This window comes from Podarcis melisellensis (assembly GCF_964234715.1).
Source record: "Podarcis melisellensis genome assembly, chromosome: 1".
Lineage (NCBI taxonomy): Eukaryota > Metazoa > Chordata > Lepidosauria > Squamata > Lacertidae > Podarcis > Podarcis melisellensis.
This window is the reverse complement of record NC_138528.1, coordinates 11,174,349-11,198,832: the sequence shown is the minus strand read 5'-3', so window position 1 is coordinate 11,198,832 and position 24,484 is coordinate 11,174,349. Positions and strand designations below refer to the sequence as shown.

Here is a 24,484-nt window from a genome sequence, read left to right as displayed (position 1 = left end):
AGGACAATGCTATGCATTCATTCGTGCGAGTCTCGCTCTGGAGATCAAATAGGCAATCGTAATGTGGTTATGCAGATACTCTGATTTTTAAAAAAGCGTTGCCTCAACATACCAACCAAATACACACCTCAGTCAGCCCTGCCGCCAGGAAAAGTGAGTCCTGAGGTGGTAGATGCTCAGAGGCAATGTTGACAGACCCCCAAGTCTTCGCTCTGCTTTGGGTGCAAAAGGTCCCAGGTTCTGTAACCAGCATCTGCACTAGGGCTGGGAATATCCCCTGCCTGAACCTCTTGCTGCCAGTCAGTGTGGACAATACTCAGCTACATAGGCCACTGGCCTGTCTCAATATAAGGCAACTTCCTATGTCCCTAAGCCTGCTGTTTGGAGGACAGAACTGTATCTGCTACAAGACTTCCCATGCCCATGTGAAACGGGCCTTAGGAGTGTTGAGGGACATTATTTACCCTACTGCCAGTGTTGAATTGAGATTGAACTGCTAATCCAGACATCTTCTGTCTGTGGAATGGGGACAGGGCGCCATCTTGTTTTTTACCTCAGGCAACAAAATGGTTCTGGCTAGCCTTGGCCTTACTTTTCAGTACCAGTGGTATTTTTCACCCCCATTGGTATTTATAAAGGGGGGGCTTCCAATAGGTTTAAGGTGCTAATCCTATTTTGTTTATGTGTTTATTAAATTTATATACCACCTTTATCTTCCAAGGAGCTCAAGGTGGTGTACATGGTTCTACCATTTCATCCTCACAACGGCTCTTTGAGGTAGGTTGGGCTAAGAGATGGTGGCTGACTCCAAGGTCAACCAGTGAGCTTCATGTTGGAGTGGGGATTTGAACTCTGGTCTCCCAGGTCCTATTTCAGGGGTCAGAAAACTTTTTCAGCAGGGGGCCGGTCCACTGTCCCTCAGACCTTGTGGGGGGGGGGTCGGACTATATTTTGAAGGGGGGAAAATGAATGAATTTCTGTGCCCCACAAATAACCCAGAGATGCATTTTAAATAAAAGGACACATTCTACTCATATAAAAACATGCTGATTCCCAGACCATCCGCAGGCCAGATTGAGAAGGCGATTGGGCCGGATCCGGGCCCCGGGCCTTAGTACTAGTTCAACACTCTAACCATTGTGCCACACAGCAACCCTAAGAGGTAGGTTAGGCAAGTTACCCAGGCAGTGCATGAACACTCTGTATGTGGTTTGCATTTTTAAAAAACACATGGAAAGCAGCCTTAGCAGCTGTGATCAAGGCTGAATCTAAACATTATCAAAGAAGCGATTCAGTTAAACACATTGCATCTAGTAGGAAATCTAGTAGGGAAAGATGGGGACTCCACAGTGCCATCTGGTGTCACAGTGTTATATTGCATATAAAATGCATATAAAACATTTTATCTTTACCAATCTAGCTGAGTCCCAGGTGCAGACTACCCCTTCCTTCTCCTGCTATCGGTCTTCTCAAAATCACCCCTCAAGCTGGTTTCTTATCCACAGCTGGAAAGTTCTCTTGGGAAAGGAAAAAACTTGAGCAGGGCAATATTGTAGGGACCCAAGATGGGAAGGGAGGGTAAGTGTTAAGCAAGCCTTGGTCCCCACCATTCCTTTCCGCAAAATGGCAGAAAATTATTCCCATGCAATGATTTTGGCCTTCAATGGACATTTAAAACCAGCCATTTCTGCTCCCAGCCTAACATTGCTCTCTACATTGCAGTGGTCCTTGTAGGTTGCCCAACAAAACTATTTGCATTATGGTGAACTGAAAACACCTGCAGGTTTTCTTCTTTCCTTTCAAATGTCAAATATGGTGACATCTGGAATTTTTCAATATCTGCATGATGCTCCTTCATTAGTGTTTTGACATTTAAGTCGAAGCGGAGAAATGTTGACAATCCCTCAGCTTGACTGGCGATGTAGTGCTAATATTTTGAGTGTGGAGATTCTGTGCTAGGAAATATTTTGTGTTTTTAAAAAATCAGCAAGTGTTTTTGTGTGTGTGTGTTTTTAAAAAAGCACAAACCTGATAATTCTTCACAACTGGGTTGTTCGAGATACAAAAGGCAATGGGTTTCTTATATCACAGAATGCCTTATCTCTTTAAGATCAGTCATTCAGAACTATTTAATTTTATAGAATTACTTATTACTAGATTCATATGACTGCCCATCAATACATGTTCCCTGAGCAGATTATGGTTCATTGTGAGCAATGCAATGCAAAATACAGTACAATACATGGGTGGAGCACATTGGCTGAGCAAGGACACAATGAAAGAGAGGGCGCCATTTTGTCAAACGAAGGCCTGCTTATCCTCTCGCAGAAACTTTGCACCACACACAGATAGACAACTTGACCTTACGCAGGGATTTGTTGGTAGAAATAAAAGCCCAGCCCACAACTTTAGCAACAAGGTCACCAATACTGGAACATGCTGTATGTTAGGGTTGCCATTATTTCTAGAAGTAAATTTCAGGACACAAAAATTGTTGAGCTATTTTTGCCGGTTAAATCCCAAACGTGCCCAGGAAATCCTGGACCCATGGCAACCCTACTGTATGTAACATTTATTGACAGTACAGTATTTGGCAAGTTATAGAGTGGCTTCCCCCATGTGGCGAACCAGTAAATTGCAGGTGACAGTTTCTCAAGAAAATACCTCTAGCTCATAGATTAACCCTGCCTAAGGTCGGTGGTTCGAATCCCCGCGGTGGGGTGAGCTCCCGTTGCTCGGTCCCTGCTCCTGCTAACCTAGCAGTTCGAAAGCACCTCAAAGTGCAAGTAGATAAATAGGTACTGCTCCGGCGGGAAGGTAAATTGTGTTTCCATGCACTGCTCTCGTTCGACAGAAGACATCTGAAGGCTGCCCTGTTTAGGGAAGCTTTTAATGTTTGATGCATTACTGTATTTTGATATTTTGTTGGAAGCCACCCAGAGTGGCTGTTGTTGTTGTTGTTATTTCTTTAGTGTAGTGGCCCCTACTGTACTTGTTTGTCTTTTCTGCTCTCACCACTGGAAGAAACAGCCCCAGAAAATTTGCTATGCCTTCTTTTTGTCTCCTCTGACATTGTAGTAGTAGATAATATGCCACCCAACTAACTTTGTTGCCCCATCTACTCTGGGCAGCTTCTAGCAAATTATAAAGAATGCCATGAAACAGCAAACATTAAAAGCATCCCTATACAGGCCTGCCTACAGATGTAAGACAGATTTCCTTGTCTTCTTTTTTATCTCCTCTCTTTTCCATTTCCCTCTCGTTCTCCTCTTCACTGTGCCTCCACATTGCCCCTTTTCCCAGCATCCTTTCCCCACTCACTCCTCCCAGGACCTGCTTCCCACAGCTCCTCTTTCAAGATGCTCCCTCCACGTCACTGACCCATCACTCCCCTTCCGTTTCTCCCATCTCACCTTCTCACCATGTCCTGACAAATTGTTCACCAAGCAGGTGATATATTTCTTGGGCTTTTCCATCCAAAATCCAAGTTTTCAGAGATCTTAATGTGTTGTGTTCTTGGAACCTTAATAAATGTCAACTGCTGACTCCTTGTAAAACATATCATGCTGTTGTTCTTGGGAGTTATTTCCTTCCAGTAACTTATGCTTTTTTGAAAGCAGATGGAACCACCATGCTTTCAGCGTAATCTACTTAAACCTGCCTGTATGCTAATGCCCATGTAAACAAATACCTCGGTGGCCATTAAGATGAAAGCAGATAATAATACTGGGAAGAGATTGTTTGTGACCCTTGGGACAGCAAACATAATGTTGAGCTTGGCATCATTAATCTTGTGGTCAGAAAAGCACTGCATCAGCATGTTTAATGAGGGAGTAAAATGCCAGCCATAAAAGTTTTCTTCTCAGAGAGAAAGACAAACATAAATCTCTGCAAGTTCCTGCTCTGCAAGATTTTAGTTTGAAACTTGCAGATTCTAAGGCATAGCTCGGCCACATAGCGTAACCACAAGCTTCAAATTTTGTCCAATGCATAGGGTTCTACAGACTTCAGGTGTTCCTCCTCATAGGAGCACCATCTCAAGAACATGAGAAGAGCCTGGCTGGATCTGGCCAATGGCTCATCTGGTCCATCACATTCTCATAGGATGGATGACCATACTTTACAGTGTATCTGAAGAAGTGTGCATGCACACGAAAGCTCATACCAAGAACTAACTTAGTTGGTCTTTAAGGTGCTACTGGAAGGAATTTATTTTTGTTTTGTTTTGACTATGGCAGACCAACACGGCTACCTATCTGTAACATACTTTACAGAGTGCAGTTCTCTATTTCAAGAGTTGTCTGGTCCAAGAACCCTAAGACGAGACCAGGAGTGGCCGATGCCAATGGTGAAAATAACACAAATGTGATCCAAATTGCCCTAAAAAGTCACAGGAAAAAATTACATTTCCCCAGCAATTTCAGCTTTGTTTTTTGAATGTAGCTGATAGATGTGATAGCTAGGGGGACATTGTCTGTACTCACCACCAGAACAAGTAACAGCTGTGGCTTCCTTGTGCAGAAAGCAATACCGTCTGCAGAGGTTGTGAGGTATCGCATACCTCACAGTGATAGCTTGCTGAGGGACAGGCGATAGTCTTTGGAAATGTGTCAGGCCTCTCGGAGACTGATCAATTGTTTCCTGTCAGACTCCATCTGTCATTAGGAAGCAATCATTTCATTCCAGCCGCATAATCCCAAGGCTATGAATGGTCTAACCTGGATGATTTATCTGAGGTGAGAGAATTCAGTTCATCAGGGAAGTGTCTCAGCTAACATAATATTTGATGCTAACACTTAAGATAAAAATGTGGGGAAATCTCCCTTTTGAGTTCTAGGTGATATATGAGGTGGATGCACTAGACTCTGGGTTCTGACGGAGGGTTGGCTGGTGGCTTGAGCCTAGATTTGCTAGATTCATTCTCTTCATATCTACTTCTGGAACATAGTGCCTTATGCCAGTTCAAACCATTGCTCATCTCTAGCCTGCTGTAACCTACCTAAAATTCTGAACATGAATATCCCTGCAGGTTCTCACAGATGTCTTTGCCACCTTCTTCTTTGGCGATCACTCGTAGTCGCGTAAGATTGCCTTCCATGAACACGGTTTTAACAATGAGTCAGTAAGTGACTGTGGAGGCCAATTCTGGATCCACACATCCTTCCACAGTGGGGACATAGGTTTCCGGGCAGGAGTTGATCATGGTGAGCGTTTGCCAAGTGTGCCTTCCTCTTAATACGTTTCTCCCTTGCATTCTGAGTTCAAGCATCTTCAAAATCCATGACATCTATGGTAAAGGCTGTTCTCCAACTGGAGCGCTTGCAGGCCATTGTTTCCCAGTTGTCTGTGTTTATACTACATTTTTAAAGATTTGCCTTGAGAGAGTCTTTGAAACTGTTTTGTTGACCACCAGCATTACGCTTTCCATTTTTAAGTTCAGAATAGAGTAGTTGCTTTGGAAGACGATCATCAGGCATCCGCACAACATGACCAGTCCAACAAAGTTGATGCTGAAGAATCATTGCTTTGACCCTGGTGATCTTTGCTTCTTCCAGTACACTGGCATTAGTTCTCATGTCTTCCCAAGTGATGTGTAAAAATTTTCAGAGACACCGTTGATGGAATCTTTGGGTTTTTGAACACGTCTCGGAAATCAAACATGCCACACGGTTTCCTCTGAGTGCAGGATCATGAGGCCTGGCTGTCAGCTGTTGAGTTTTCAGTTTTTGAACGTTTCAGAACTCGAATAGTCTTCCAGAATGGATCACGTTCGAAAACCGAGGTACCACTGTATTTGGGGAAATCTATGGGTGTTTAAAGTGGCATGAAACGGCCTTAAATGTATAGTATAGAATTAACTTAAGATTCCATGGGAGTTGTTCTTGGGGTTTTTTTTGCCACAACAAGACTAGCATAGCTACCACTTTGGAAAGTATCAGTTGTATTTCCTCTTCCAAGAAGATGGGCACATTCAGGCCCAAATCCAGTTAAGCCAAAGTACTTGGCTTTAGACTAACAGAACTAATCTGACTTAAATCCTAGGACTTTAGCTTAGGACCCTGAGTTGTGGATTGGGTTGTTAATTACTCCTGATGGTAATCCCGCGGCTTCCATAACCTGGAGTAGTTTTGTCAACTGGTGGAGATAGAAAATGACTCCTCCATGACATTTGCAATGCCATCTGTTCACTGCTGTCTGTTTCTCGTTCCCGCAAGATTAGGAATTGGCTGAGCACGGATTCATGGAATGGGAAGGGTGTATTGCTGGAACAGCAGTTTCTCACCCCCTTCACCTTCCTCAGCCAAGATAGGAACGTTAGATACGAATCACAGGTGACTCAGAGGAGAATGTGCAGATGATTGCACAAGAATAAAACCCCTCTGGCTTAAAGGCAAGTGCCAACTGTTGACAATCCCCAACAAATTTAAAGAAGGATTACGGAATTACTGCTCCCCCTCCAAATTCTTCGAAACCTCTTTTAATCCAGGCTATTTGAGTCCTTTCCACTGGTGCTGCTCTGACCATCTTCTTCCTTGGAGGTTTTTAAGCAGAGGTTGGATGGTCATTTGTCATGTATGATCTAGTGCAGAGGTTGGCAACCTAAGGCCCGTGGGCCACAAGTGCCCCATGGGGTTCATTTAACCAGCCCATGGACCCCAGCCACCCGCTCAGGGACCCCCGCCACCCAATCGGTTGGCTCCCATGTGCAGCACTAAACCGGCACGGAGCAAAACGAGGACCGCCTTCCGCAACTCTGGCCGGCTTCCCATTGGCTGCAGGAGCTTCCTGCAGCCAATGGGAAGCTGTGCACACCTCCTCCACGCCAGAACGAGCGCCGGAAATAGCATTTGCACATGCATGCATGCGCACACATGTACACACACTTAATAATAATAATAATAATAATAATAATAATAATAATAATAATTTATTATTTGTACCCCGCTCATCTGGCTGCGTTTCCCCAGCCACTCTGAGTGGCTTCCACAGAGACCAAAAACACACTAAAATGTCACACATTAAAAACCTCCCTGAACAGGGCTGCCTTAAGATGTCTTCTGAATGTCAGGTAGTTGTTTATTGCTTTGACATCTGATGGGAGGGCGTTCCACAGGGCGGGTGCCACTACCGAGAAGGCCCTCTGCCTGGTTCCCTGTAGCTTTGCTTCTCGCAATGATGGAACCGCCAGAAGGCCCTCGGCGCTGGATCTCAGCATCCAGGCAGAACGATGGGGGTGGAGACGCTCCTTCAGGTATACTCTGGCCAACTGCAGCATCTGCAGGACCATGAACCGGCTCAAGCCACAAAAACTTTGCCGATCCCTGATCTAGTGGAGATTCCTGCATTACAGGGAGCTGGATTTGATGACCCTCAAGGTCTCTTCCAATTCTACAATTCTATCATTCTATCATTCTTCATCAGAATGTGAGAAGAGCCCTGGTGAATCAAGCCGAAGACCGATCTGGTCCAACGTTCTGGTCTCACAGTGGCCAACTAGATGCAGCAATGGGAAACCCGAAAGCATGTCCTTAGTACAACAGCACTTTCCCCCGTTGGGATTCCCAGCAATTGAGAGGCTTATTGCCTCCAACAGTGGAAGGAGAACATAGGGGTTTGGGCTAGTAGCTATTGATAGCCTGGTTTTCCATAAGTTTACCTAATCTTCTTTTAAAGCCTTCCAATTTGGTGGCCTTCACTGCCTCTTGAAGGATCTAATTCCATAGTTCAGCTATGAGCTGAGTAAAAAATAAATGTTTTCCTTTGACTGTCTTGCATCTTTCAACATTTAGCTTCATTGGATGTCCACAAGTTCTAGTGTCAAGAGATAGAGAGAGAAACTCGTATTGCCTTCTTGTTTGTTCCTTCGTTCCAAATCTATGGAAGTACCAAAACACAAGTTACATCCTCCACTTACAATAATACGAACTGAGAACAACACAGGCTGTATCACACGCAGGCAGATTTGTTTGCTTATCAGTTCAGGTGTCTTTGCAGGTACCAGGACAGTGCATGAGATTCATTTCACTTACAAATAAGCACACCTTTACAACTATGTTCTAGGGGGTGGTCCCACAAGGATTTGCAATGTGACTCTGCCTGGGGAGTGATTTCAGTTGTGCATCATTCAACAGTAACTATTATTTATTTTTATTTATTTTACTTTATTAAACTTAACTAAGGGAATGGTTTGGCATGCAGTGGAAGGAGACAAAATCTAGCACTGGGTTCACAACAGGATGGATCCAGAAGGAAATTGGCTCATCTCCAGTTTTTAAAATCAAAACCCCTCAAATGCTATTCCATTACTGCAGGGTTCTAGGGCGTAAACAGCAATGTATGTTTGTCTGTGTCGTGTGTGTGTGTGTGTGTGTGTGATCAGAACTTGCTTTGTTTTTCTTCCAAACACGACGTGGCTAGCATATCATGCTCAACCCTGTTTTCCGGGTGTTTTTCGCAAATAAATTCTCTCAGGAAGTGCTATTTGTTTTGACAAACGTTTTTGAAATCTGTCATGTGGAATAATGAGCTTTCAAATGATGCACTCAGTGATCTAATTCGCACAGTATTGTTTCTGCTCTTTAAGCCGGGTAGCAGATATCTTGATACGAAACCCTGTGAAGGCAGCAAACTCAAACGCAGCCGCCCACCCACAGTGCCACTCATACCACCCGTTCTACGGATATGTGCCTGGCTGTGATGGCACAGGGGGGTGACTTGAGCTGCTGCATGTTTGACACGCAAGGCAATTGCGCCCATGATGCTTCTGGTCAACGCTCTCCATCCAGCACAGATGGAAAGCTCGCCCCTTCTCTCTGAATGCCAATGGAACAGTTTGTGGGGAGAGCTCTTTTTGAGGGCATAAACATTCTGGAAAGGCAGAGACAGTATATTATCACGTACGTTCCCACCACAACAAGGATCTCAAGTTGGCATACATGGCTCTTGCCACATCTCCCTATGGAACTCCCTGCCTCTTGAAATTAGGCAGGAACTTTCGCTATAACCTTTTAGATGCCTGCTGAAAACCTTTCTGTTTCAGAGCGCCTCCCTAGACTAGGGATGTTGGGGAATTCCAGCAAAAACAAAAAATGGGAGCAACAATTGCCGCTGCTCACCTGTTTGTCCCGTGTCCGGAATGGAAGCCCATCCAGTCAGCATTCACCGCTGTTGTTGCTCTCAGGCTGCAAAGAAGATTTACACACACACACAATTTGCATTGTGCTTCCTTTGCACTGGAACGAACAGGGTGGACTAACATGACGATAACACAGCATGCCTAGTTTACGTCAACTTGGCTGTGTTTCTCAGAAAGCAAGGAAAATGGGGGGGGGGGGGTTAAATAACCGAGGCCAAAAAGCAACCTGCAAGCTTAGTGAGACCTCGGCTGGACTTGGGATGCCTTGTTAATGGTGTGAGCCAACTTAGAATCATAGAATTGTAGAGTTGGAAGGGACGCAAGGGTCATCTAGTCCAACCCCTTGAAATGCAGGAATCACAGCTAAAAAAAATCACCATCCAATCTCTGCTTAAAAACCTCCAATGAAGGTGTCAGGATGCTGTTGGCAGCTCCCGGCTGGTTGCCCAGGGAAGTATAAAGACAAGGAAAAGTTTCTTACAGTCCTTTTTTTATTTCAAACTTTACAGACAGAGGCTGTAATGGTGTTGTCCTGAATGAATCTCCACCCCCCCTTTCTCTCCCATTCATCGTCGTCGTCTCCTCCTCTACGGATGCTGCTACATGTCCTCTGTCTTTGAGCTCTTTGCTCTCCTACTTTTAAGGCTCGCCAGGTTCTGGGAGATGGTGGGTCTGGAATGTTTTCTAGTAACAACATGTCAGCCAGCTGCTGCTCTGCTTCTGCCTTCTCCTCTTCTCCCATTATTTCCCAGCTTTTCCCCTCACCTGCCTCTGAGCTGTAACCTCCTGCAATCCCCTGTTGTAAATCTATACTGTCTTCCTTTTCCTCCTCCCTGGAAGGGTCAGAATGGGGAGACAGACTCCACCATTCCTCCTCCTCTGCCCAGCCTCTGACCGAAGGAGAGTCCTTCCCCGAATCACCCTGATTCACCTTGTAATTTGGGGTACACACACACAGCTGATGCATGCCGCCCAGGACTTAAAAAGCTATCCCAGTATTGCCCACACAGGCGGGCAGCAGCTGGGCACTCAATCTCAAGTCTTTCCCCGGGACTGCTGCCTAACAGTGACTCTGGCACCATCTCCTATGCTCTATCACTGCTCCAGGCCCCTTGTCTGCTTATGTGAAGATCTGTTTTGCTCATTAATCAAATCGCATGTGTTTTGAGACTATGATTCTGGCCTGTGTTAATATGTGACCCGCCAAGCTGCTTGCAAACTCCTAACACTGTAAGGTGGCCCGCACAAACGGGCAGCGTCATTCAGCAATTGGTAAGCTGCGGTTCATGACCGAAGAGGTGTGTTTGACTGGAGTGAGACACAAATTTTGCAGCCGTGCAACCCCTTCCCACTCCTGTTCCTGGTGGTGACGGTGGTGAGGGAACACTCAGCTACTTCTTGTGCTTATCCTATTTGCAAGATGGTTCGAGTGTGACTCATTCGAACGATGTGCACCGGGTTCCTCTGGCAGTCTGAACAAGCTCCAGTCCCTCCTGTGTACAACATGTTCTCTCCCAGATAACATCATTTTAACTTCATTCAAAAGCACATTTTCTGTCGCAAATGTCAAAAGGCAGCCTCGTAATAAACTGATAGCGCTGTGTTGAGGGTTCACAAGTTAACAGTTTGGGCATGAAAGGGCAGCTTTCCAAGGCCCCACGGTTTCCTTGAAAGGCTCTCTCACTTTCTCACAGCTGTTAGCAACCTGTTTATCACCTTCAAAAAAAAAAAACCCTGCGCTTAAAATAAAATAAAATACCAGTGTCTTTGGGAGTTGGGTCAGCCAGTCAGGGAAGCTGTCATGCCGTGTAACCAATTAGATTTAGTTGTATGTTTACATCATGATTTGGCTGTGATGATTGCATTGCAGGGGCTGGTCTTAGATGGCCCTTCCAGTTCTACAGTTCTATTATTCTATGAAGCCAAATCAGAATGAGGGTAGGAACTAATGTCCTCACTCTGAAAAGGCTTTGTGATAAAGCCAAGTAATCACATCACAAAGTCAATCTCGTGCTCTCTGAGAAGCTGAACATGTTCTTCTCTGTTCATATCCTTCCCTCCATCACCACCCCAAACCATCACTGAAAGGGAGGGTTTTTTTCCGTGTTGTGAAAGCTTCTATGAAAAGCACGTCATGTTTCCACTCAATCATATTCTTTATACTTTAAAAAAACAAACTAACCTCTATTCATTTTGCTAGTTCTCACGTCATGTTTTGACCACTTAAGAATGCTGCCACAAGACACATGAATCGATTCATCCTTTTAATTGATTGATTGATTGATTGATTGATTCCTTCATCACACAGTGGGGTTTTATTTATTTTACTGAATGTCTGCTGGCATTGTCACCTGCGAAGGGATGTTCATTGCCATTGGTGCTGGACACGAGACCCAGAGCTGGCTTCTTGAGCAATTTGCACCCATTGATACTGGGTCCATGCAAGTGATGCTGCTGGCTGATTACTGAGAAAAATATCCATGCACTCTGTGTGCTTGCCTTGAGTCAAGAAACATGTTTCTGGAGAATTTTCCTAGAGTCTTTCAACTTGTGCATTGTCTCCTACTATGACCCTTGTACAACTGGTAACCTGATGTTTTTGCAAGATAGATTGGATGCTGACTTATACTGACTCAGACCATGGTCCATCTAACTCAGTACTGTCTACGTTGACTGGCAGTGACTGTCCAGGATTTCAGACTGGGTCTCTCACTGGAGATGCCAGGGTATGAACCAGGGGCCGTTTTTATGCAAGGTAGATGCTCTACCATTGAGTTATGACCCCTACACGTTCTGTTAGGATATAGAGAGTTGGAATCTAGATAGCAATTTTGTGTGTGTGTGTGTGTGTGTGTGTTTCTTACAATGTTAGTTTAGGAAGAAAGAAGAAAAGGGGGGTAGAGGGAGAGGGGGAATGGTGAGTGGGGTGGGGTCAGGTGGCAATGCTTCTATTCTTCTATTTAGTGTATGTGTGTGGTTTTGTGTCAGTGTCACTTGCGTGGGTTCTCTGTACTATTCGCTTGTTGTATTTATTTGGGGGTGAGAGAGGTTGGGGGTGGCCTTGGCTGTGGTTGGTTGTCTTTTATTGGCTCTAGTGAAATTTGTTTTCGGGTGTGAGTGGTGTGTGTGTGTGTGTTTGGATCAGGTTGTTGTCTTGTTGAGCTGGGTATAAAGGGGAACCATACCAGGGTGAAGGCATCTTGTATTTGTCCCCATGTCAGTTTCCGTTTGTTGGTTAGTTGTTTCTAATAAGGCTTGTTTCCCATACTATTTGATACCATTGGTCCATGCTTACTCCTGACATGTCTCCCCAGTGTCTGGCTATGATGCTTCTGGATGCTGAGAGTAGGTGGGTTATGAGCTCTTTGTGATGTGAGTGGGCATTATTATGTTGGAAGATGTTTAGTAGGGCCAGTTCTGGGGTGACTTCTAATACTTGCTTAGATAATTTGCATATTTCTTATATGATTGATGTCCAGAAGAGTTGGATTTTAGAACATTCTCACCACATGTGAAGGAATGTGCTTGTGGAGGTGCATCCTCTCCAGCATTTGGGTGAGGTTCCTGGGTGTATTAGCATTAGTTTCTGTGGTGTTAGGTACCACCTGTAAGTGAGTTTCAGAGTGAGTTCTTTTCTTTTCGCTGATATGGATTTAGAGGGAGGTTTATACCACACTCTGGTCCGTTGGGTGGGGCTAATCTCATAACCTATGTCATCCATCGTTTTTTGATTCCGTTGAGGGGGTTTCTATATAGCAATTTTGTTGACTATAGCAAGTTAGGTAAGTGAATTTTTAAATCTCTAGGATGAATTAGGGGCGGGAAAAGTTCTCCCAACCTTGCCAAATTTCAGCTCAGAGCAAAGGAACCTGCAGTCCTTCAGATGTTGATGGACTCTTAACTTCCATCAGCCCAGCCAGCATGCCCAATGGTCAGGGAGGATGGGAGCTGTGGTCCAATATTATCTGGAGGGACACCAACACCCCCAATCCTTCATTAGCAGAAACCCACATCTGAAACTCATCCCTGGGCTGGTGTGATATCTCCTTATCTCACACACTCCCTGAAGACTGCTTATTTTGGACTTGAGAGGGAAATGTGTAAAAGTAGCCCTTGTTTGCTTTCAGAGTTAACAAAGCCTCACACAGCTTATTCCCACCCCACAGATTTGGCTCTCTGGGGCAGCTTGTTGTGTGAGATGGTTTGGCCCGGTTGCTTTCCTTCCCAGTGACCCATCCTAAATCCCAAAGCTGTGAATTTCAATCTCTGCTTCCTCAAAAACAAAGCAAACCTCCCAGCGAATGTGTTTGCAGCCAGTGGGAGGCTGGGATTGTTGCTTTTTCTCCCAGGCCTCCCTTTGATTTACCGATCCAAGGACGCAGCAGACATGAAGGTCCAGTCAGCTTGGTGTGACTTTATATACATAAGAATGAGAAAGGAAAACAGCTCACTGCCACCCGCTCTAAAGTTACATCTTCAACAGAGACAGGAAGCTGTAGCAGAAGTTGGAAAGGCGTTTCAACGGTGAGTTTTCTTGGAACTTGGGAAACCTGGAAGCAATCATAAACATGATATGAAATGTTAACCTTTCCCCCCTTGTTCTCCTCTTGATCTTACTCTACTCTGTTTTAAACATTAGCACCGTTGGTGAGGATTAGTCCCAAACAAAGCAGGGCATTCATTCTCCCTCCTTGTTCCGTTTGAGAAGCTAGGCAGCAAAACCTGGCAGTCGGAGACAAGAAAGACATCTCTTCAGGTTGGCTTTTCGTCGAACGATTCTTTCCACTGAAGAGTATTGTTCTTTTAGCTTCTTCTTCAACACAGCCGAAAGGCAGCTGCGGTTGGGACGAGGTGGAATTATTCCAGCAAAGCAAATTCTAAATCTGTCTCTCCCATTGATTCCACAGGAGATATCGGAAGCAATGGATCTGCAACGGAGGCTTTGTTTTTCTGTTTCAGGCAAATTTCGGATTTAATTTGCCCTCTCCCTTTTCGGTAATGCAAGCTCCCAGAGCAAATTAGGTTCCCTATAATAAGACACGAGTAGACAGCTTCCTAGCGGAAGTCCATGTCCAGACAGCAAGGCCTAGAAATGAATAACAACACATGGTCCCCATTTCCAGCCTATGTTGACCAAAACAAATGATCAATCGAAATGCAGGAGCCATATACATAAGGATATTATAAGATCACCACGTAAAATGAGAGAGGCTTAGAGAGTTTAAAACAAAACAGAGATGCCACCAGGGCTTGGGTTTAGACGCAAGTTTTGGGAAATGCAAAAAAGTATAAGGTATATAAGCTGCCTTATACCGGGTTATTTGGCTATTTGTCCATCTAGCACAATATTGTCTACTTTAATGGACAGTGCTTCTGGGTCTTGGGCAGAACATCTTTTAAGAGCAAGTCTGTCAGTTAGCTTCTTCAGTTAGAGAAGGTTATGTTCATTTCATAGATGTTGGACATGGTGTTATAGTTTTTTTTATGAGGGACCCCCCTCTAAACCCTATAAATTAATAAATGGTAGGAATTTGATTACTTGGGGTGTGAAAACAACCTGGCCATTAAGAAACAATAGGGGGCCATTGGGGGTCATTGGCAAGGCAAGAGAACTGCCCCTCCCCTTTGCCCTGATGTGTGGAGAGAGACTGGGGGTTTGGAAGGTTGCCAGGAGAACTGGGGTGTGAGGTGACAGGAAAATGGAGTTATTGAGCAAGGGTTGCTGGAAAGAAGAAGAAGAAGAAGAAGAAGAAGAAGAAGAAGAAGAAGAAGAAGAAGAAGAAGAAGAAGAAGAAGAAACAACAACAACAACAACAACAAAGACTGGGATCTTGGGCAGGTTGGCTGTAGGCTGGCTGGGAGAGATGCCTTGGACCGCAGGGCTGCTCTGCAGTGGGGGACAAGCCCCTCTTGAAATGACCATGCTGTAAGGTCTGGACTCCCTCCCTGCAGGCTAAAGGTGTAAATAGGTGAACAAACCATATTTCTTAAAGCTACAACAATATCCTCCATGTCTCAGTTCTCCAAAGGACCACAGACCCTGGAACCCCTTGGGCTCTTGCCACTGCTTGGCAAAGAGAGGGGGAGACACCCAACTTTTCAAACATATAGCCCTCCCCACAAAAACTGACACCAGATCCAGAGGCACACAGAACGCCATCACCAATCAACCACACCAGACCCAAACCCAGACCCTCTCCACAGATAAATTACAGACACCATCCAGTAGCCAAACCATGGTGGCACCTCCGGATGCTGCACCCCCCTGCAATCCCTACACAGATCTGGCTGACACAGGCCACAAAACCACAGCTCGCCCCTATACACGAAGCCAAGCCAGAGCACAACTAAGTGCAGTACAGCCATCTTCTCAGAAAAACTCTTCACAAAGTTCAAGAGGTCAAGACACAAAGACTTTAGCAACTAATCCACACCTAATGACCCACCTAAGTGGTACTCAGGATATCACTCAAGAAATCACTCAAGATATCCCTCAAGTAATTAAGGAACAAAAGAAGAAAAGGCACACTAGCCTGGGAACTTCCTCTCTGCCCAGAACATTGGAGGCTATACACCACACCCCCTCAACAGTATTTATAGGAACTCAAACACTGAGATCCTGCTCTGTTCCAGTAACAAGAAGCCGAAAGCACCAGCCTGAAGATGACGAGTGAGACCTCGTCGAAACGTCGCCTAGACACCCCAACTTTTACACGGGAAGACACCCGAGGACACCAAAACCTGCATTCCTGTACCCGTGAAAATCTACGAAAGCAAATATATATATATATATATATATATATATATATATATATATATATATATATATATATATATAGTGTTTGCTTGCTAATGTATTTTCTGTTCTAATTTACTTTGTTGAATCTGCAACTTCATGTTGAAAACAACACATGTTGAAAACAACACTATGGAATATCTGAGGGTCCCATATCCTCCATTTCCCTCTTTTTTTATTCCTGCCCCTCCTCGTTCCCCCACCCATGCATTTAAAGCCTTGGGGAACAGCCAGTGAAAACAGTTCAATTGCAGACTAATGCAAATATAGTACAGAGAGACAATTCATGATCTGAGTTGAAACAGGGAAGGGGAACATGTGTTCCCTTCCAGCTGTTGTGGGGCTCCAGCTCCCATCGCCCCAATAGTCAGGGATGATGGGGTGCCCCCCATGGATGAATTACAAGGGACCATTTTGAGTGGAGCAGGCTTAATGCAACACTGCAGAGAGACAGCAGCCTTGTTTAGAAAGGAAGCGTGATGGCCGTCCTGTGGCACCTTTGCATCTTTCATGATGTTCCTTCTGCAGAACGTTGGCCGCCCTGAAAATGACCTCCCGGAGTCCTTGGGAATGCATTTCTTCATGCAAGAGTTCTTCCCTTCTTGAGATGTGTTCCCTTCCATTCTGTTTCCAGCTCAGAAGACGTCATTCCATGTTGGGATCTCCTCGGTTCATCTGCTAAAATGAGCCTGTATATTGTCTGAATGAGACATAGACCCAAACTGGCTGGTGCTGGATTGCAGCTTCCTCCTCCTCCTCCTCTTCATGCTCCAGCTTGTCTGGAGGATTCAGACAGAAAACAAGAACGCCGTCAACATTGTACACTGAATAACATAGCAACCCTTTGCTCTAGCACCACAGTTGGAGGCAGTAAATGATTTCGGAATAGCAGTTGCCGGAAAACACAAGGGGAGAGAGAGATCTCATGCTCAGAGTCCTGCTTGTGGATTTCCCACAGGAGTCTGGATGGCCACTGTGAGAACAGGATGCCAGACTCTTGCATTTTAGTTGGGGAGGATAGGTTTTAGTTTGTTTTGAATGAAAACTGAGATTCTCCATAACCCTCCCCAACTAAAATGCAAGAGACCGGCCATTAAGATTGACGAAAAATCTTCTAGCAGGTAAAAGGAATCATGTAAGGGAGTGAAAAACATCTCAGTGCTGTGAGCAATCATCTCTTTCTCGTATCTATTATTTCATCCCTTTGCATTACATTCAGCTGCCTGTTGTTGTTGTTGCTTAGTCGCTTAGCCATGTCTGACTCTTCATGACCCCATGGACCAGAACACACCAGGCACTTCCACTGCCTCCCGCAGTTTGGTCAAACTCATGCTGGTAGCTTTGAGAACTCTGTCCAACCATCTCATCCTCTGCCGTCTCCTTCTCCATGTGCCCTCAATCTTTCTTAACACCAGGGTGTTTTCCAGGGAGTCTTCTCTTCTCATGAAGTGGCCAAAGTATTGGAGTCTCAGCTTCAGGATCTGTCCTTCCAGTGAGCACTCAGGGCTGATTTCCTTCAGAATGGATAGGTTTGATCTTCTTGCAGTCCATGGGACTCTCAAGAGTCTCCTCCAGCACCATAATTCAAAAGCATCAATTCTTCGGTGATCAGCAGTGGCGTAGCGTGAGGGGTGCAGGGGGGGCCGGCCGCACCGGGCGCAACATCTGGGGGTTAGGGAAATCCACGGGTTAGAGGGCGCAAATCCACGGGTTAGGGGGCGCAAATCCATGGGTTAGGGGGCGCAAATTACTTGCCTTGCCCCGGGTGCTGATAACCCACTCTACGCCACTGGTGATATGGCTTTCAACACATAAAAAACATAATAAAGCATTAAACATTAGTAGTACCAATCTGATCCAATATAAAAAGTCACAATAACTTTAAAATAAACAACTTATTTATCTGCCCGGACACTGAGGTCCAAGGCCGAGGGCCTTCTGGCGGTTCCAGCTAAGCTACAGGGAACTAGGCAAAGGGCCTTCTCAGTAGTGGCACCCGCCCTGTGGAACACCCTCCCACCAGATGTCAAACAGATAAACAACTACCTGACATTTAGAAGAAATCTGAAGGCAGCACTGTTTAGGGAAGCTTTTAATGTTTAAAAGACTATTGTATTTTAATATGCTTTTGCAAGCCACTCAAAGTGGCTGGGGAAACCTAGCCAGATGGGCGGGGTATATATAAATTACTATTATTATATTATTATTATTACTACTACTACTATTATTATATCAAACAAAGCAGCATTCAACAATCCATCGGAATCTAATAGTAAACAGTAAAATTAAACATCAGCAATAGCCTGCTGAATGAGGCCAATGGCCCATCTAAATTAAGGTTACCAGACGTCCCCGTTTCCCGGGGACAGTCCCCGGATTCACAACTCAGTCCCCATACAAAATCCATTGAAGTTGAAAAGTGTCCCCGGATTCATTGAAAAAAATCTGGTAACCTTAATCTAAATCTAGCATCCTGTTGTCACAGTGGCCAACCAGATGCCTGTGGGGAAACCCACAAGCAGGATCCGACCACACAAGAGCCTTCTCCTCTCCTGTCGTTTCCAGCAAATGAAATTTAGAAGCATCACTGCCTCCAGTTGTAGAGGCAGAGCCAGGCCATCATGGCTCGTAGCCATTGATAGTCTTGTGCAACAAATGTTGGAAATGTAAAGAAAAAGAGGGAACATTTTATCATATGTGGTGGGAGTGTAAAAAGGTGAAATGCTTTGGGAAATTATATATAATGAACTGAAAAAAATGTTGAAATATACATTTGTTAAGAAACCAGAGGCATTTTTGTTAGGAATGGTAGGAAATGAAATAAACAGAAAAGATTATAAGTTTTTTTATACGCAGTAACAGCGGCAAGGATACTACTGGCCCAAAAATGGAAACAAGAAGAATTACCAACGATGGAAGAATGGAGAATGAAATTAATGGACTATGCAGAACTTGATAAATTAACAGGAAAGATCCGAAACCTATGGGACCATAGGTTCACCGAGGACTGGAATAAATTTTGTAGATTATTTGAAAAGTATATGCGATGAACAAATAACGTTTGTTGGTTTGCAAGAAGCTCTGTGAAGGAATAATATTAGAAACATTGTAAAAAAGGGAGCGGGGAGGGGGAAGGTTTTTATTAAAAGGCAATATAATATTAGGAAATGCGTAAGAAAGAATCAAAATGGAGGATTCTCAGAAGAGCCGAGGGAAGTCCAAAAGAATGTATCTGTGGAAAATATGTGTTATGTTTTTTGATAATTGTGTATGTAAAATGAATAAAAATATTTATAAGAAAAATAATAGTCTTATTTTTAATTTCTATGTGTTTTTAACTTGTGAACCACTCTGAGATCTTTTGATGGAGGGTGGTATTTAAAACTAATAATAATAATAATAATAATAATAATAATAATAATAATAATAAAGCAGAATGCAGCTACCGGGACTGCACTAAGCTGGAGCTGCCCTGCTGCCTCTTTAGAGATTACTCTGGAAAGATAATAATCATTTTCTCCTCGCAGCTTAGTAGCCCTGCGGCGATAACTGACTCTTCCCTTAAAGCAGCCAGAATTTTGCAAGTGCGTTTTGCTGCTGCCAGCGTGTTCCAGTGGGGACCTTGAAAGCCTATTCTCTGGGCAGATGGACTGCTTTCGCTGTGTATCGCTCGAGAGCCTGCGGGAGCTGGGATGCAAAAGAAGAAATTGGCTCTGGATGTTCCTTAGCGTTCTCCAGAAAGGGAGAGACCGATAAAGAAGCCTGGATTTCTCTGCCTGACCTAATTTCTCTCCCATGCATGGGATGGCATATCTTGCCGCTTTGCTGCCTGGCTTCGCCCCCTCCTGCGAAGCTTTCCTGCTTCTTATTATGTACACCAACCTGGTGCCCTCTGGCTGTTTTGAATGATAGCTCCCATCAACCCCATCCCCTGGGCTGGGCCTGGTGGGATTTGTGGTCCAAAGCAGCTGCAAGGCACCAGGTTAGGAAAGACTGATTTAGACCCTAACAGATAGCTCAGTCGGTTAGAACATGGTGCTGATAACACCAAGGTTTCAGGTTCGATCCCTGGGTGGGACAGCTGTGAGCGTGCACCCATATACAGCCCACGTCTTCAGCGCCTGCATGGGCTGGGTGTCGGGAGCACCTTCTCTGACCTTCCAATCACAGGAACGCAGGAGGAGCAGACCAGCATTCCCAAGGAATAGGTCCTGGTGCAGTGGACCAGCATTTGCTATTGTGAGCACCTCAAAAGCAGCAGAGTAACGGAAGCAAAGCTGTGGAGGTTTTGTTGCATATTGTCAGGGAACTGCCATCGGAGCCAGAGGCGGAGGGAAGGCTCCAGAGGGATGCCGGAGAGGGGCCCAGCAGGGAGAGAGGCAGCCCATCTGCTGGGGAAGGAAATCAGCGTAGCACCAGTGGAGAAGGGGGGCAGATGGGGGAATCGAAAAGGAGGCTCCAGGACTCCTCGCCGGAGACCAGCGGAGAGAGCACAGGTCCTCCGCTGCCCACACCCTCCCTGCGCAGAAGACTTCCGCGCAGGGAGAGTAGGAGGAGACTTGGTGTCAAAGAACTTCTTTGCTGGAAGAAGTTCAAGAAACGCCCACTGACGGATTCTGCCAGTAATTGAGACAGCCACGGATGGGTGGCTGTCTGGACAGAAAGGGTTCAACCAGGTAACCCAGCCAGGTGTGGCGACAACTTACGCACGAGCAACCCCTAGAACCATTACACATACTTAATTGAAATATACTCTGAGTCGAGTGTGGATTTCATGCTCTTTATTTACCTAATAGTAGTGAGGAATGTCAGTTCCCCCAAAATGTCTGCTTTACATACATTATTTACACAATCGGCCTCGCGTGATTGACTAATTCCAGGATTCTCCTGTAGGCCAATCAGGTTGCGGATTAACTTCCACCTGGAGCTGGATTGGGTGGCTCCTGCAGATCAATCAGACTGCTGTATTCTGAATCCTATTGTTCTAGGACCAATCAGGCTGCTGCATTTTGGATCCTATTGTTCTAGGACCAATCAGGCTGCTGCATTTTGGATCTTATTCAACTCAGTACATAACACTAATTAATTTCTACTGATTAAACAAATAAAAGAACATAACAAACATGTACGAGAGACAGAGCTCTCTCATACTGCCATCTTGTCTCTAGCTAGAACAAAGAAAAACTGGCACAGTGCTAGGGATGGAAGTCTGGAAGAGTAGTCCTGCCCCCTCCTTTCTCACAGACAGAAAGCAAAACAAACATGATCTGGTGATCTTTGCGATGGGAGGGATGAAAATACTGACAAGCTGCATATTCCTCATTGCAGGAGGTTGGACTAGATGATCCTCAGGGTCCCTTCCAACTCTACAATTCTGGATTCTATGATTCAGTCACACTGGTGGAGCCATGCTGAAATGCCCTTTCATTTCACCACCATGTTGTCAGCAATGTCAATTGGGAGGGCAAAAAGACAGGCAATATGCAGTGAAAAGGGGCAGGGGCTTGTTGGTGGTGGCACCACCAGAGCTTCTCACTGTGCCCCCTGTTTTCTTTTCCCATAATACTTCCAAAAAGTAACCTTTTAAAATGAACCATGGAAAGAGAAGAAGGGAAGTCACTGATATCTTAAGGATGTACAATGGGTATTTTAAATTGTAAAACAGAAAAATTTGATAAAAATTATATTAAAAAGAGAGAGAGAGAAAGGCATTCACAGGTAAGCGCTGTAGCTCAAGGGCAGAGAATCTGCTTTGCATGAAGTAGGTTTAGGTTCGATCCGGGGCATTGCCAGGTAGGGCTGGGAATGCCCCCTGCCTGAAACCCTGGAGAACATTGGACCTTCTGCATGCGGAGCAGATGAGCAATGGTCCTTCCTGGTGTTGCATCGAGCCCTGCAAACCAGTGCAGGTCAGACCAGCAGCTGCAAGCTCCATCTGCCTCCCTGGAACAAGTTATCCAGCTGTTGATCCACAAGGACACGGTTGCTCCTGAGACAGGACGTGCCGGTCCTCTCCTCCAGGCTAGCGGGGGTTCATTTCCTGGCTATTGTCATGTCCTCCTCCCTGCTGTCACAAGCAGCTATTAAGCAATCCAGTTACCTGGCAGGAAATAGCTTCTTAGGCTCACCTTGGACTCACCCTGGCGATAGACGCAAGCATCCCGCATATCCGTGACATCTCGGCGGAGGAGGGAGCAAATTGCTTTTCAAGCCAAAGCAATGGCAATTATTAAAAGCATCGACCTGAATGAGGGTCGATGTTTTCATCTGAAAACAAAATCATTCACAATCTGCTGTTTGTTGCCATCCTGGCAGGCCCCCGCGCTGTGATGACTCAATTTGTGTGTGTGTCACTTTCCCAGTCTACGTTCCACCCAGCCTTCCTCCTTCCTTGATGAATTGTGGCTTGTAGCTATCAGTCTGGAAATTCCAGGGAGAGGTAACATCCTACCAGCCAAAGTGAAAAAGATAGAAAAGATATGCATTGAACTTCCTCGAATTGTGCAATACCTTTATCCGCAGTGAGTCTCCTCTGCTTCAGTAGCTCACTTTAACCCCCCCCCCCCCCAGGTGGGCCATTGGCCTGATCCTGCCATCTCTTCATGTGTTTCCACCTTTTTGTGCAATAAGAGATCAGAATCTAATCAGCTCTTTTGCTGATTTCAGCATGTTACATAAGAAGACAGAGCAAGTAAGGGAACCCCCATTGCCTTCCTTGCTCTCTATCCTATTTGTTTTTATTTTTATTTATTGCATCTATAGCCCACCTTTTTGTCCAAGGAGCTTGAGGTGTGGTGTGTCGTTCTCCCTCCCCTCGTTTAATCCCTACAACGACAACCCTGTGAGGTAGGTTAGGCTGAGAGGTAGTGAGCGGCCCAAGGTCACCCAGTGAGCTTTGTGGTTGAGCAAGGTTTTGAACGCTGGTCTCCTGGGTCCTAGTGTTAAACACTATACCAGGGGTCAGCAAGGTTTACCTCGGCTGAGCTGGTTCGCTCCAGCGGAAATCTTTCTGTGGGCCGGATCGCGTGTGTGCCTGTGATTTCTGGCATCTGCACAGACACGATTTCCGGTGCTGCGGAAGTGAGTCCCTTCGCCGGCTTACCACAGCACACAGGGACTCGCCAAGCAGGCAGCTCGGTTCGGGGGCAGCTCAGGGGCTGGTTAAATGACCCCCGTGGGCCCCTTGTGGCCCATGGGCCTTAGGTTGCCTAAAGGTAAAGGGACCCCTGACCGTTAGGTCCAGTCATGGCCGACTCTGGGGTTGCGGTGCTCATCTCGCTTTATTGGCCCAGGGAGCCGGCGTACATCTTCCAGGTCATGTGGCCAACATGACTAAGCCGCTTCTGGCGAACCAGAGCAGTCCACGGAAATGCCGTTTACCTTCCCGCCGGAGCGGTACCTATTTATCCACTTGCACTTTGACATGCTTTCGAACTGCTAGGTGGGCAGGAGCTGAGACTGACCAACGGGAGCTCATCCTATCACGGGGATTCGAACTGCGGAACTACCCCTGCTCTAAACTCATCCCGCCCTGCAGGCTCTTGCTTGTGCCATACAGAAGGAACACAGCTGAAAAGGTTGCAAGGAAAAGTTTCCCCTGGCACTAAAATAAGTGGTTATGAGTGAATGAGGGAGCCCATCTGCTGAACGGCATGACGATGCCACTTTCAAGAATTGCCTCTGCGGTTAGAAACCCATTAAGTGGAGAAGAATGAAAACAAAACGCAAGTCCCTGGTTGTGTAAAAGAGGAGCGCGTTGCATTATTGTGACAGCAAAAATAGCAAGCCACCTATTAAAACCTATTTCAAGGTGTCCTCTTTTGGTTCGAAACCCCCCCCCCCGTGTGAATTCCCCCTCTTAAAACACAACAGATGTGTGAGAATGAATGCAGCCCTCTTGCAAACCTCCTGCCTGCTTTGGGGATATTGCCTGCTTCTTTCAGGTGTGAGCAAGGTTTATTTACCTCTTCTATCTCTCCTTTGCCTCCTCTCTCCTCTCCCCACTCCCTTTCTCGCATTTCCTGGCTCTCATGCTTGCTTTTGAGCCTTACAGTCCTAGCAATCTGAAACTGTAGTCATGCTCCGGTAAGTCCAGCGGATGTGAGTTTTCGGTGCTGCTCGCCTGAGGGTCAGGACGCTGGCGCAAGGTCAGTGTGCGAGCCTCTCCTTCCTGCGGGGCAGTCTCTGGAGCAGAACCTCCCTCGCCATCCGCTTTTGAAGAACATGGAGAAATAAATAAACGCACCACCCCCCTTTCCAACTCACTTGGATGTCATTTGAAGTCTGGGCACGGATGCTAAGGGTCAGATGATACCTACCCATGTTTACTCCCAATGGGAGCTGCTTGTGTGCGTCTGCTTTGCCAGTCGAGTTAGCACACTTCTCAAAGAGCTCAAGCACATGGGGCTAAAGCACCAAAATGATTTTTGCAGAGCTGCACTGAAAGGCGATATTGTTAAAACAGGCTGCCCTGCATTTCCCCTTGCTCGTATCGTTCCATCTTTCTGCGGGTGAGAAGAAAGGGTTTTCATTCGGCCCTGCAAGTTCCCCTA

The 24,484-nt window shown here is 45.6% G+C and overlaps 1 long non-coding RNA gene across 1 annotated transcript; it reads right to left on the bottom strand.

Annotated features, from left to right (window-relative positions):
- Positions 1-13,530: 13,530 nt before the first annotated feature.
- Positions 13,531-22,304, bottom strand: LOC309373188. Its single transcript, XR_014169807.1, has 2 exons — positions 22,061-22,304; positions 13,531-13,686 (listed from the first exon to the last, which is right to left on the bottom strand). It is a non-coding gene; the product is annotated as an uncharacterized lncRNA (long non-coding RNA).
- Positions 22,305-24,484: the final 2,180 nt, after the last annotated feature.